The 15705-nt window shown below is 44.0% G+C and overlaps 1 pseudogene; it reads right to left on the bottom strand.

Annotated features, from left to right (window-relative positions):
- Positions 1 to 14652: 14652 nt before the first annotated feature.
- On the bottom strand, positions 14653 to 15380 carry LOC104609010 (monothiol glutaredoxin-S2 pseudogene; annotated as a pseudogene).
- Between the last annotated feature and the right edge of the window lie 325 nt (positions 15381 to 15705).

Raw genomic sequence — 15705 nt, 5'->3', positions numbered from 1 at the left:
TCAAGAACTGATTTCTTAACTTCCTTTTGCTGCAAAGATCAAATCTTGCAAAAGGGAATGGTGGCGGCTGGAGGAGAACTCTTGGGACGAAGATGGCTGAACTTGCTTATCTTCTCTCTGGAGTTTTTGGTATGAGATCTAATCTCAATTCGCAGGAGGTATCCCTTGTGTACAAAACCCTGGTTCGAAATCTGATATATTTCTCTTGGGTTTTTCCTTCTTTCTTCTTGATTAAGAAAACTCCTAATTAGGAGTTATCCCAATCCAAATCAGTATTTGGATAGGGGATAATCTTAATCCTATCTGCAGATTAAGTTAGCTTACTCCTGATCTTATCAGGAGGTTACCAGATTCAAATCTAATTTGAATTTGGTCTCCTTGAGTAGATAAGGTTAAAGGCCCAATCCTTTTACTAACATTAATCTCAGATTTGCCCCATAAATGGGTGATCATATCAGCCCAGCTCGAAATGGGCTTTTGGCCCATTTAGTGTTCAGTGTTTAACTAGTTTCCAATCTGCTGCCCAGTTGGGCTTCTTTGTATGGTGTGGGACCCAAGCATTGATCTACACACCAGCCACATGGGTTCGGCCCAGCCTATATTACAAGGCCCAGCCGAATTCACTGAAAAACTCAGTAAACCCCTGAGCCCATCATTTGGATCCGACTGGAAATCGGCATCGGTATACCCTAGAACTTGTAGTGAACTACCGTCGAATACCAGACAAAACTCTTTTGTCCTTCGAAGGTATTTAAGTATGTTCTTCACAGCAGTCCAATGCTCCTGCCCTAGGTTGGCCTGGAATCTGCTTACCACACTCACCGCCTGAGCTATGTCCGGGCGAGTGCACAGCATGGCATACATGATGCTCCCTACGGCTGAGGCATAAGGAACGTCTCTCATGCCCTCAATCTCCTCAGAAGTCTTAGGAGACATCTTCTTGGAGAGAGGGACTCCATGTCTAAAAGGAACGTTTCCTTTCTTGGAGTTCTCCATGTTGTACCTTTTGACAATTTTGTCAATGTAAGCAGCCTGTGATAATCCAATTATCCGTTTCGATCTATCTCTATAGAGTCGAAGACCCAGTATATATGAAGCTTCTCCAAGATCTTTCATGGAGAACTGCTGTGATAGCCATACCTTGACCGAAGTCAACATTCCTACATCATTCCCAATGAGTAGGATATCGTCCACGTACAACACCAAAAAGGTGATCTTATCCCCACTGGACTTCCTATAAACACAGGGCTCATCCGGATTCTGCTCAATGTCAAACGTTTTGACGGCAGAATCAAAACGGATGTTCCAACTCCTAGAAGGCTGCTTAAGTCCATATATGGATCTATTGAGTTTACAAACCATGTGTTCCTGACCAGCAACAATGAAGCCTTGCGGTTGCTGCATGTAGATATCTTCACTAAGATCTCCATTCAGGAACGCGGTTTTGACATCCATTTGCCAAATCTCGTAGTTATGGTACGCTGTTATAGCTAGCAGGATCCTAATGGATTTAAGCATGGCCACGAGCGAAAAGGTTTCCTCATAATCGATGCCTTCTTTTTGAGTATACCCTTTCGCCACCAAGCGAGCTTTGTAGGTCTCAATCCTGCCATCGAGGCCCTTCTTCCTCTTGTAGATCCATTTGCAACCAATTGCTTTTACCCCGGAGGGCGGATCTACCAGAGTCCAAACTCCATTGGTCTCCATCGAGTCCATCTCAGCTCTCATGGCCTCCACCCACTTCTGGGAATCTATGTCTAACATAGCTTCCGCGTAAGTCACGGGATCCTCTTCACTAGTCAAGGCTTCCACCAGGTAACTATCCTGGTCATAACCATATCGGACTGGTGGTCTGGATACCCGGGTGGACCTTCTAGGTTGGTCACTACCTGGAACTTGTGGGACATCTCCCACTGCTCCTGAGCTCTCCTCATCAAGAACTATTTCCTGACGATGGGTGTCCAGGATGTATTCGGATTCTAAGAATTGGGCGTTTCAACTGCAAAACACTTTCTGCTCACTTGGGTCATAGAATAAATAACCCACTGAATCCTTTGGGTAGCCTATAAATAGGCAACGGCTGGTTTTGGATTCCAACTTGTCTGCACTTGTTCTTTTAACATGTGCAGGACAACCCCAAATCTTCAAGTGTCTTACACTTGGCTTCCTTCCGGTCCATAGTTCATATGGAGTTTTCGGAACTGATTTGGTTGGAACCCGATTCAGCACGTAGATAACAGTCTCTAATGCATATCCCCAAAAGGATGTGGGTAATTCTGAGCATACGAGAAGTGACCGGACCATGTCCAACAAGGTCCTATTCATCCTCTCTGAAACACCGTTGAGTTGAGGTGTAGCAGGAGGAGCTAGTTGTGATACTATCCCATTGTCCTTTAAGTAGTCCTTGAATTCGTCAGAGAGATACTCGCCACCTCGATCCGATCGAAGGGCCTTAACTTCTCTCCCTAACTGTTTCTCGACTTCCCGTCTGAACTCTTTGAACTTTTCGAATGATTCAGACTTGTGTCTCATTAGGTACACGTAACCATATTGTGAAAAATCATTTGTAAAGGTGATGAAATACACGTGTTGATTCTGTGTCCTAACACTCAGGGGACCACATACATCAGTATGTATTAGGTCAAGTGTGCCTTCAGATCTTTCAGGCTTACCGTCAAATGGCCGCTTAGTCATCTTACCTTGAAGGCAAGATTCACAAGTGGGAAGATTTTCTACGGTTAGAAAATCCAAAGGACCATCCTTTATCAGCCTTGTGATTCGGTCAACACCGATATGACCAAGTCGATAATGCCAGAGGCACGTGGGATTTACTGTATCATGATTCCTTTTCTTGGGATTTTTGACCGACGTAGTTTCGGTTAAGTTAGTTTCCAGAGAAGGATGTAGAACATAGAGACCGTTCTCCAGTTCCCCGCATGCGATGAATTTATTATTCCATTTAACAGTAATCATATTACTAAAATAAATAGTATATCCATCAGCACACAGTTTAGAAACAGAAATTAAATTTCTTCTCAAGTTCTGTACATAAAGACAATCTTTAAGTACAAGTACTCCTTCTCTAAAAACTAATTCTACGGTTCCTATTGCCGCAACTGCAACACTTGCAGTTGTTCCCAAAAATAGTGTCACTTCGCCTTCATTCAATCTTCTGCTAACTTTGAACCCCTGCAGTGAGTTACACGCATGAGTTGAAGCCCCGGAGTCAACACACCAGGACATAGAAGTAACTAACATATTAGTTTCTATGACACAAGTTTCGATGTTACCTTTCTTAGATTCTAAGTAGGCAGGACAATTCCTCTTCCAGTGGTCGATCTGCTTGCAGAAGTGACAGACATCAGATGCCTTGTTCTTCTTCTACTTCTTGGGTTTGGCAGCTTTCTTCTGGGGCTTCTTTGCCTCTCTTTTTCTTGCCCGATTTGTTAGCTTCAGCAAGCATAACCACAGGCTCATCCTTCTTGAGTAGATCCTCGGCCCTCTACAACATATTGTTGAGTTCCTGGACGCTGACATTCAGCTTATTCATATTGTAGTTCATTGTGAACGCATTGAAGGAAGAGGGCAAAGAGTTCAGGATGGCATCCACTTGCGTTCCAAGATCTAGCTCGGATCCAAGAGCTTCGAGTTCGTTAATGTATCCCATCATCCGAAGACAATGGTCATGAACTTTCTGCCCTTTGGACATCTGCGCGGTCAAGAACAATTTCAGGACCTTCTGTCGAGTAGAACAGTTCTGCTCTTCACACATTGTTCTTAGACTGTCCAATATGTCCTTGGCTAGTTCGATCTGATCGAACTGCCTCTGTATTGAGTTGTCTAATGAGGCAATGACAAAACAACAGGCTAGGGAGTTCTTATCCTCCCAATCTTGGTAGTTCCTCCTACGGGCCTAAGAAGCCCGATCACCCGGACGTTCCGGGGCAAGATTTTTCACCACCTTGTCTAACTTTTCGGAAGTTAGGACCAGCATAAGATTTCTGTACCAGTCGGCATAGTTTGGGCCCTTAAGCTTGTTATCGTCTAGAAGCTTTGCAAATTGACCGTTTGCCATTTTCTGATAAAACAGCAAAGACGTTAGTCCACAACCTTAGTTTGATTCATGTTACCTACATAGATATGGTTTTTAACCTATGTTCCATTCCCATTTGTTCATCTCTGAGATTTCCCTCCTTTCTCGGGGACGGAGACGACGAAATGTCTCTGGAAATGTGGGAAATCACATGGGGTGCGTGAAGCCAACTGTTTCAGCTGCAAAACCCCACCACCTTTCTATGACGGATCATATCCACTCATCAAATGAGTATCCCTTTGGCCTCTGTCAGACAAGGTTCAGAGCCGTTTTCAGGTAAACCTTTCTGTCCAGTGAGTGCTCACCCCTCATATTCAGGTTACGCCAAGGTACCGTGAGAGAGTTCCCATTTTCTGGTGAAGCCCCTCCCACATCGGTTTATGACGCCCCTATCATCTTATGAAACACTCTGACAGATCCAACAGCAAATGGATAGCCCAATTTTATGGTGTGTTTCCTCATTACTGAAGGACCCATCGTTGTGCTAATGACGGAAGGCCTTTAGAGAGTCCATCATATGGATCTCCCATCACATGCATTCATATTTGCTAGAGGGAACTAAATTATGCCCTAGTTCTAATTTAGGTCAAAACAGAGTGGCTCCCACTGACTTTCATAAAGTCAGATTTCTGGTGGGCCTTAATCGGCTAGGGGTTCCGTACGCATCCATTTTCAGGGTTGTGGGGCCCACCAAGCAAGGAGGGGTCATCCAGTGACCATAAGGGACACCATGGCAATGATGTGCATTTAGCCATGGTGTGCGCAAGAGCCACTAACGAGTCATCATGGGCCAAGTGCTTATGGCCCATGGTCGCAGCACATCAAACATCCAAACATCACATGTAAAGGAGGAATTGATCCAATCAATTAACTGCTGTAAAGCCCATCGAATAGCCCATTTAAAATCTAAATCATTAACAAGTAATGTCTACTAGGTGTATGGGCTGAATCGCAGTTAGCAGTTCGGCCCATACAGCTTTTCTCACAATAATGGGCTCTTGCAGTTTTAACCCTTTAAAACTGGGCTTTACAGGTGGGCCGAATTAATTCCTGTAATTGAGCATCAGATTTGGAACAGAAAGTGTGAGAAATATGGACTGAAAAACAGCCCCTTTCGAACCCCAGATTCGGTCCAAACAGTTTTGGTCCAATCTAGTCCGAAATGGTCCAAAACTAATTTTCAATTCAAGAATTAATTCAAGAAAAATCTGAAATTAATAATCTTGATTTTAAACAAACACAAATCAACTATGGACTGTTTGCACCACCTGCAAAACAGAGGTTAATCACTAATGTTGCAGTTTCATAAACTGCAAATCGTAGGAAGCGATTTCTCCATCTGCAAATCTCCAGCGCCGCCATCTTCTTCCTTCTTCTTTAATCAAGAAAATAAATAACAGAAATCCTATTTCTATTAATTAATTACATTCTTGATCAAATCCTATACATTCAGTCTAGAAAAATAAAAATTATTTACAGACCGAATTGAATAAAATAAATGAAAAAGGGTGCGCAGACCATCTGCGCCAAAACTGCACTACGATCTCCAGGTTCGAACAGTCCATTAAATCAAAAATAAATAAAGAACAATTCTAAATAAATTTTGGATTTAACAAAAATTAATTTCAGATCAATCGCCCTTAACAAGAAACCATTTCTTGAAAAAAAAAAAGAAAGCAATATGCGCAAATCTTGGCAGAACATCTTCTGTCCATCTGCGCAGAGTCAGATATGATTTTCTTTTGGTTCAACATTTGAACCTGTGGCTCTGATACCACTGAAAGAATGGTAGGATCCATCTAATGGACGCCAAAAGGGTTGGGGAGTGGGTGGGCGAATTTCAAAAATTTTCCTACCTTCTCCCAATTGGGAATCACATTCCCTAAATTTAGAATACAATATTCAACGATCCTATTTGAACCATAATCGAACCAGATCTGAACAAAAACCAAAAGGGAGGAATATACCTGATCCGGAGAAGCAGTATCTCCCAAAGTTGGTGTTCACGCCCAAAAAATACACCAAGATCCGTTCCTGCTGAAGATGACACAGCTGTGGATGGAACAGAACCAGTAGGGTGCGTCCTACACACTGGATCCTTCGCAAGAACCCTCTGGAAACTCTAAACACTGAGTATTTTCAGTCTTTCTTGCAAGACTGATGTCAAGAACTGATTTCTTGACTTCCTTTTGCCGCAAAGATCAAATCTTGCAAAAGGGAATGGTGGCGGCTGGAAGAGAACTCCTGGGACGAAGATGGCTGTCAATAACTGATTTCTTGACTTCCTTTTGCCGCAAAGATCAAATCTTGCAAAAGGGAATGGTGGCGGCTAGAAGAGAACTCCTGGGACGAAGATGGCTGAACTTGCTTCTCTTCTCTCTGGAGTTTTTGGTATGAGATCTAATCTTAATTCACAGGAGGTATCCCTTGTGTACAAAACCCTGGTTCGAAATCTGATATATTTCTCTTGGGTTTTTCCTCCTTTCTTCTTGATTAAGAAAACTCCTAATTAGGAGTTATCCCAATCCAAATCAGTATTTGGATAAGGGATAATCTTAATCCTATCTGCAGATTAAGTTAGCTTACTCCTGATCTTATCAGGAGGTTACCAGATTCAAATCTAATTTGAATTTGGTCTCCTAGAGTGGATAAGGTTAAAGGCCCAATCCTTTTACTAACATTAATCTCAGATTCGCCCCATAAATGGGTGATCATATCAGCCCAGCTCGAAATGGGCTTTTGGCCCATTTAGTGTTCAGTGTTTAACTAGTTTCCAATCTGCTGCCCAATTGGGCTTCTTTGTATGGCGTGGGACCCAAGCATTGATCTACACACCTTACACATGGGGTCGGCCCAGCCTTTATTACAAGGCCCAGCCGAATTCACTAAAAAACTTAGTAAACCCCTGAGCCCATCATATGGACCCTATGGGCCCAACACTTACATTAAGTGGTCCCTGGGCCAAGCCATCTTATAGAAACCCAGGGACTGTGGGCAGGTGCAAGATTAGCCCATCAGGTACTATCCTAAATGGTCTTACACTTAACCTCTCAGCCCTTAATGATCAAGCACTGTCCGACAAGAGAGGACATCTCCCTCGGCTGCAAGGAACAGTGCCGCACTCTCTACTCACATGGATCCCGGGAATTAAAACCATTTGCAAACATTTTGAAACCGTACATATACATATATATATATATTAATTTTGCAAAACAAAATTCCAACGATTGAAATCAACTGCCGGCAGTTTGGTTTCCATCAGAGAGAGTGTCTTTCCCGATCATTGCCCTTGTCCGACAAAGGGGCTGATCCTGTCACTATGATCACCCACTTAGATAAATTCTCGGACTGTCCCAACATACCTAGGTTTTGATCCCCGCTAAGGATCTCACTGATTGGCATATCAAAGACAGCCCGATCCGACACCCAGTGAAGTGTCATAATCGAGTCTAGGGGTCGGGTGTAACTTTCCAGTTTTGCCCATCTGTCTCCAAGGTCCAGGACAATACTAGAAATCTGGTCCGGTTCAAGGATTCAAGTAATCCCATACTGCATGTGCCTTGGGTCTTGCCCTGGTGGCCGAGACAGGCCATCCCAACACTTGGTGGCACACCAGTATCAGCCTTGGCAGGATAAATCTCCCCAGACTTATCCAATGGCTGTGAACATTTAAAGCTAACACAAGTCTCTATAAGTGTCCAGTTTTAGGGTCTTACACAAAATTATATCAAACAACATGAATCAAACATGCACTTTAATTTATTTCTACTAAATAACAAAAGTACATCAAAACGGATTGAAGCTAAGGGCATACAAAACTGTCTAACACTTCGGAGCTGAAAGTGCATTCCGCGACGAAGTCTGCTAAGGCATGGGCCTTGATAGCAGTTTGCAGTTTGTATCGGGGGTCGTACTCGCTGAGCTCAACGGCTCACTTCGTCAGTCTATCTGAAACCTCGTGCTTGAGTAGAACTTGCCTCAGAGGCTTGTTAGTGAGGACAATGACGGTGTAAGCTTGGAATTACAGATGAAGCTTCCGGGCTGCGATAACTAGTGCATAGGCCAGTTTTTCTATCTCTGGATATCTCGTCTCTGCTCCCTACAACACTTTACTAACAAAGTAGATAGGTCGTTGGACCCTATCTACCTCTTTTATTAGTACCGAGCTGACCACTTCGTCACTTGCTGAGAGGTACAGCTCTAAAACATTGCCCTCCTCGGGCCGGGTTAAGACCGCTATACTAGCGAGGTACTTTTTTAGCTCGTCGAACGCGAGCTGATAGTCTTCGGTCCATTCAAACCCTTTGCATTTAATTGCTTTAAAGAAAGGTAAGCAACGGTCTGCCAACTTGGACAAGAAGCGGCTCAAAGCAGCTATTCGGCCATTCAGCCTCTGAACCTCCTTCATTTTTCAGGGTGGTCTCATGTCTAGGATGGCCTTTATTTTATTCGGGTTAGCATCAATGTCGCGCCAGTTAACGATGTACCCGAGAAATTTACCCGAGGTGACACCAAAGATACACTTATTCGGGTTCAACTTCATGTTAAATCTATGCAAAATTTCAAAAACTAAATGCAAGTCTTGTATTAAATCATGTGAAAACTGGGTTTCGACGACCATGTCGTCTACATAACATTCTATTTTCCAGCCAATCAATGGCTCAAACAATTTATTTACAGGTCTCTGAAAGGTTGCCCCGGCATTTTTTAGCCAAAGGGCATGACCTTGTAGCAATACAGGCCAAGCTCGGTTATGAAGGCAGTCTTTTCTTCATCGGCTCGGTCCATCCTGATTTGGTTGTAGCCCGAATAGGCGTCTAGAAAACTCAGCAACTCATGCCCTGAGGTCGCGTCCACCAGACGGTCGATCCTGGGGAGTGGGAAGCAGTCCTTTGGGTAGGCTCGGTTCAGGTCGGTGTAGTCGACGCACATGCGCCATTTACCGTTAGCCTACTTTACCAGAACAGGGTTGGCCACCCAGCTCAGGTAATGGACTTCCCTAATAAAATCGGCTACGAGGAGCTTCCTGACCTCCTCGTCGACTGCCCTCCATCGCTCTGGGGCTAGGTTGCGTTTCTTCTGTCTAACGGGCCTAACTACAGGATCAGTATTAAGCTTATGAGTTATGATGCTAGGGTCTATGCTGGGCATTTCTGCCGTGGACCATGCAAAAACATCTAAATTTTCAAGTAAAAAGCATACCAGTTTAGATCGCAGAGGCTCCCCAATGGAAGCGCCGATCTGAAGTGTCTGGGTTGGGTCCTCCGTCGATGCCGGGATGGAGACGGTCTCTTCCGTGGGCGCAACTCGCTCCCCGCACTGCTCCATAGGTCGCTCTAGATCGAGGTCGTTGGCCACCTTGGCTTTCCCTTTGAGGGCGGCGACGTAGCATTTGCGAGACTCAAGCGGGTCACCTCGCGCTATCCTGATTCCGAAGTCCATGGGGAACTTCATAGCCAAATAGTAAGTGGAAACCACAGCTCGTAAGGCATGGGTGATTGGTCGACCTACTATGGCATTGTACGGGGAGGGGGTTGCGACCACTAAGAAGTCGTGGTTGAGCCTCACAATGCTAGGCCAGGTGTCGACTTCTACAAGTACTGTAATCCTTCCCAGGGGCCTGACTTCCTCTCCGCTGAAGCCTACCAAGGGAGTGTTCGCGGACTTCAGGTCACTTTCTTGGAGTTGGAGTTGGTCGAATGCTGCTTTGAAGAGGATGTCTGTCAAGCTGTCGGAGTCAACGAGAACACGCCTGACTTCAAAGTCATTAATCTTTATCTTTATGACGAGTGCGTCATCATGGGGGTAGTGGACCCCACGCGCGTCGTCGTCTGTGAAGAAGATCGGATCTTTTGTCCTTGGCCGCTTCGGCGGGTTCTGTTCTTCCCTGGCGGCTTCGCGAGCTGATATCCGAGCTGCAGCTGTGGTACAGCCCACAACAATCAAACCTCTGACGATCACGTGGATGGTCCCCCAAATTGGTCTCTCTTCCGGGGGCTGCCTCTGCGGTTGCTCTGCCTACCTGCTGGATTCGGGAGCATCTCTATTCTGGTCCCCCTGCCAACCTGCTTTATTATTATTATTATTTTGTACAAAATTTATCAAGTACCCACGATGGATGAGCTCCTCTATCTCCTCGTGGAGGTTTTTACAATTTTCGGTGCTATGACCGTGGTCTTTGTGGAAACTACAATACAAATTTTTATTCCTTACACTAGGATCAGCCTTCAGTCGAGGTGGCCACTTCACATACGGGGCGTCCTTGATTGCCATAAGAATCTCGGCCTGCTTCGTGTTTAGGGGCATGTAGTTTGCCCTTTTTGCTGTTGGAGCTCAGAAAGGCTGATTCGGCCTTGCCCCCCGAGCTTGGTCCTTCTTCTTCTTGCTATCACCCTGAGTTGAGGGCTTTGTTTCTCTTTTCCTTTTCTCGAGGGCCTGCTCACCCTTCTGGTTGATCTCTTCCTCCGTCCCTATAAACCGATTCGCGAGCTTGAGGAACTTGGTCACGGTCTTGGGCTGATTAACAACCACGTGCCACTTGAATTCTTTATGGGTAATGCCTCGCTTGGCCGTGGTGAGACGAACTGCAGGGTCCATATCGGGTATTTGTAAACAAGCGTCATTGAACCACTTGATGTCACTCCGAATGGACTCCCCTTCCTTCTGAACTATGCCAAGGAGGCTTTCTTGAGTTCTTGGGCATTTCTTGCTGGTGAGAAAATGAGAGGTGAAGACTTGCACAAACTGCGCCTAGCTTCTTATCGATCCGAGCGTGAGATTTCGGTACCATGTGCGGGCCACTCCTTTGAAGGTGGTGGAGAAGGCCACACACATACAGGATTCACTGGCTCTTGCCAGGTGCATCTGAGACTGAAAGACATCCACATGATCATTCGGATCGAAGGATCCATCATACTTATCCAGGGGAGGGAGCTTGAAGTCCTTTGGCATAGGGACAGCAAGAAGTTCTGGCAACAGAGGGGAAGGAACTGAAAGGATAGGAGTAGCTTTTACTTCGTCTGAGCTTACCTCCTCCTTACCCCTGAGCTTAGGCAAGACGCGAGTAGCAGTTCGGCGAGCTCGTCAGCACCTCTGCTGCTGCTTCGTCGGCTCAGCGTTGGTGCTGCTTGCTTCAGTATTACCGATCTCAACCGGCTCGGACTACTGATGATAGCTCTGAACCAAAGGGCCCTACCTATAGTCTGCGGCTAGGACCTCAAACTAGTTTTCTGCGAGCGGGAGCTCGAACTGAGAGTGCTGAGGTGATGCGGGCTTGACCAAATGGGAGGCCCCCGACCTGCCCATAGGTTGCGAGGCGGGGGTGGCTTGTCTCTCCTTCCTACCATGGGACGAGGCTTGGCTTTTGGAAGGATTCTGGGCTTGAGAGGCCTCTCCCTGGCGAGGACGCTCGCTCCGACGGGAGGGCTTGGCTTGCTTCATGGCTGGGTGCCGAGGGGGAAGCGGCTGCTAGGTTTGAGGCAATGAAGGGAACTATTGTTGGTACTGGTACTGAGAAACTTGATGCAGCACTTGCTGCTGGTAGAGTTGAAACTGTTGGAACTGTTGCATTTGAGCTTGCATAGCTCACATGCACTGTACTAGGTCTTCCAACTAGTTTTGGTTGGTCACTGGGGGAACAACAGAAGGCTCAGCGAAGGTCGCTCCAACCGTGGAAGGGAGTGGAGTGTTCACGGGTGCCCTTGTGAGAGGCACGTTCAAGTTGGGAATTCCGTCTATAGAGAGGGGGACGATGAACTATCCAATACAGAAAGTGGGAAGCAGGGGTTGCTCCCCAGAAGCGTTCTGGTCGGCACCACGTCCGGCATTGCTGGAGGAAGCCATGAATGCAGAGTTCTTAGAGAGAGTTGCAGAGATTAGAGGAAGGCTTTTTGAAGCGCTCCCACAGACGACACCAAATGGTGCTGCGCAATCCGGACACTCCTAGTTGGCAGTCGATTGGCTCCTAGCTGGCGACGGACAGTACCTGAGAAGAAGACGGTGAAGGATTCCTGAGGGACTTGCCCGGTGGAAATATTTCGATGCTTAAGTTAGAACACTTGAGAGAGTAGTAAGGAGTGCAACGAGAGCTAAGAGTGCAGGTAGCGCTAGATCAATGAAAGTTCAAGATTAACTCCAGATCCATTTTCCCCTTCGACCATGGGGCTCTTAAATATGGGTGTTCTTGTCAAATCGGGCGTAACCGCCACTGGACCCCTGTCGCAGCCGTTATTTTTCTAGGGCTGCGCAGGTAACCGTTGCAGAGTACTATCCAATTGGATGAGTGACACGACCCGGAAAGGACAGACACGCCACCACCTGTCGAGAGACGTGGGTGCAGTCTGCCGGGCTGGCAGGGACTGCGCCGTCAGTCAGGAGACGTGGTGCAATCTGACGGGTACGGTCTTGTCAGATAAGAAGGTTCCTGAAAACGTCGCGTCGCTTAGTAGCGAGCTGCCTTGTAGCGAGCTATCTCGTAACGAGCTGCCTTGTAGCGAGCTCCTAGAGGTACTTCGAGGTGATTCTGCCTAAGGTCGCCTTTGGGGCAGTTCTCCTGCCTATGTATTGGAGCGAGCTGGTTATCCCAGCTTGTGAGCTGGGATAGACTTGTCTTGGAGTATTCCCTTTCAGTATACTGGGGTTCTCGAGCTCACGCTGTAGCGAGCACAATTTGTGGCGAGTTGTAATGTAGCGAGCTGTCCTGCGAGCTCGTTACTCAGTCGCAGCCAGGCTGTTGCACTGAGATGTTGCTTATGTTGAGTCACGTCCAGGTGTCACCTTCTCAGGAGGTCGGGTCAAATCACCCTCCATCATTACTCATGCAAAAATTACTTAATAATAATGAAAAATACCAACAATTAATTAAAAATCTAGAAAATTCTGAAAAACCTAAACATGATTAAAAATATTGAAAATTAGCAATATTTTTTATTAATAAGGGTATTTACCTAAAATAATTAAAAAGTACAGTTAAAATTATTTTATTATTAATTTATTAAAAAATACCCAAGCCGATAATTATTGAAAAATATTAAAAATTAGTTGTATTTTTTATTAACTATGGTATTTATTTAGTTATTTAATTTATTTTTACTAAAAGCAAATGCAAATTAATTTTGTAGTGACTAATATGTAAAAATAAATGTTGAAAATTTTGAAAATTATAAAAAAAATACTCATATGAAAAAATTACTAAACAATAATGAAAAAACACCAAAAATTAATTAAAAATATGAAAATTCTGAAAAACCTAAAGCTTAATTAAAATACTAAAAATAATTAAAAAATCAAATTAATTGTACTTTATTGTAAAGAATACTGAATAATAATGAAAAAATAATGTATTTTAATTATTAATAGTAATATAATTAAAAATAATTATTTTTAAAATGTAATTAACATTAATTATAATTTAATCTATAGTAGAAAATTACATTTAATTACCAAAAAGTTATATTTAATTACAAGAAAATTACATTTAATTAGTTTTAGCCAAGAAATTAGCAATATTTATGAAAATATGATAATTTCCAGAAATTACTTTATTTTAAATAAATGCAATCATTTTATAATTGACACGGACCTCTTTATAAACAGGAAATGTGCAAACCCGAGCCTGACCCAACCATTGGACCTAGATCTTGAGCCCGGGCCCAGCCCTTATATAAAGCCCGAAGCCCGATCTGTACACAAAATATCTTATTGCCAGTATACTTTTATAAACTAATGTTATATTACTTTAGTAATAATTTAATAAATTAATAAAGTAATTTATATTTCCTAATAGTAAATTGATATTTATTAATAATTTAAGATATATATATATATATATATATATATATATCATAAGTACTTTTTTATATATGTAATAGTATTGGGCTAGGCTTGGGCCTGGGCCTAGCTTATTTGAGAAAGCTCGAGCCCGAGCCCACGAGCCCACGAGCCTGAAATTTTGTCTAAGCCTGAAAAATAACGGGTCAGGCCAGGCCGGAACATCAGGCTACCCGGTCCATGAATAGGTCTAATTGTATATATAAACAATTGTATACATAAAAAATCGTATTGAATAAAGATTTAAACATCTTTTTCATTTTTTTTAAATGGACCTTTCATAGCTTGGCTCACTCTGTGACCTGGCCTGACCCAAGGCTCGGCCCATGGACCAACCCATCCCACAACACAGCATGAGCCCATACAGGCTCGAGCCGTGGGCCGTGCCAAACCGACCCCCCAAATTATCTTAGGGGAGGGAGGCATGGCCTGGGACGCCCCATGGACCAGTATGACATGGCTTGCACTTTGTGTGGGCACATGCGGGTCATGTCATGCTGGCCCAGCACAACCCAATTTTCACCTCTACAGTCTCAAATATTCCTTTAGGAGACACCACTAGAACACCATATATAGCTTTTTAAGAATTTGATTTGAAGACTATGTATACTTAAGTTCGTATTCTTCTTGTCCCAGATTCATAGGCATCAAGTGAACCCTACAAAGTTTTTTATTCTAAGTATGACAATCACTGGGTTTACTTTGCCCCAACAGCATAGTCTGTTTTGACATCTGGAAAGAGATAATGAAAACCTAAGAGAATCCCACTTTATTAATTAACAATACACAAAAGGGAGGTACATTCAAAACACAAGAACAAGTTAGCCTAATAATTAGTTAAGACAGGAGTCTCTATAAACTACAAAGCCCTTAAATGTAGCATACATAACTGAGATGAGCTTATTCATAGTAAGATAACATGGTATCAGAGCTTGCTGATGAGAACTACTAGCTTGTTAGAGATGGATTGCTCCGGCTCCAATGAGCAAATTCCTCAGAGTTGGAGAGATGTTAAGTTGATGGATCATAACCTCCCTGGCTCCACCAACCAGTCTACCACCAATGAACACAGCAGGTACAGATGGGTTACATCCTAGCTTCAGGAGAGCTCTCTCTATTTCCCTTCCTCGTGGGTCCAAATCAAGCTCATAAATGGCGGGGTTGACCCCATAGTCATAGAAGAGAGTCTTGACAGTGTGGCACATGCAACAAGAGCTCTGACTGAAGATTACCACTGGCGCCTCTGAAGCTAATGCCAGCACTCGATCCATTGATGAGACCACAACTCAAGAAGACTCCTTCACTATCTTTTTCACTAGAATATTGAAGATTAAGTCAATGTGGTAGAAACTTGAGGAAATTAATCTAAGTTTTGGACAGAAAAGTATGGGAGAAATGTGGGAGAGCAAGCTGATGAGAATGAACTGAGGAAGCTTGTGAATTTACTTGGAGTACTACTCTGTGATGAACTTGAGCTGCCATGGAGACCTATTTATACAAGGGTGGTGGCCTGCACTGTTTAAAGGGGAAGCTCTGTAAGCGAGAATGTTCTTTAAGATATTTACTCTTGATCATTACCTGTTAAGGACCACTCTTTGTCTCACTATTCAGCGAATAATAAGCTGCACGTTGACAAATCTATATTCATGGAAACAGAAATATGGCCAATGGTAGGGCTGCACGTTTTGGAATGACAAAGCTGTCCTTAGTTTAGAATAGCTAATTTAGCTGGAATATGCATATAAATAAAGGGATTGATTGAGGGCACTTTTGATAAATGAAAA

This window comes from Nelumbo nucifera, chromosome 3 (genome assembly GCF_055504915.1).
Source record: "Nelumbo nucifera cultivar China Antique chromosome 3, China Antique-T2T, whole genome shotgun sequence".
Classification (NCBI taxonomy): Eukaryota; Viridiplantae; Streptophyta; class Magnoliopsida; order Proteales; family Nelumbonaceae; genus Nelumbo; species Nelumbo nucifera.
Note: the sequence above shows the minus strand (reverse complement) of the source record. Positions and strands in the feature narration are given on the sequence as shown.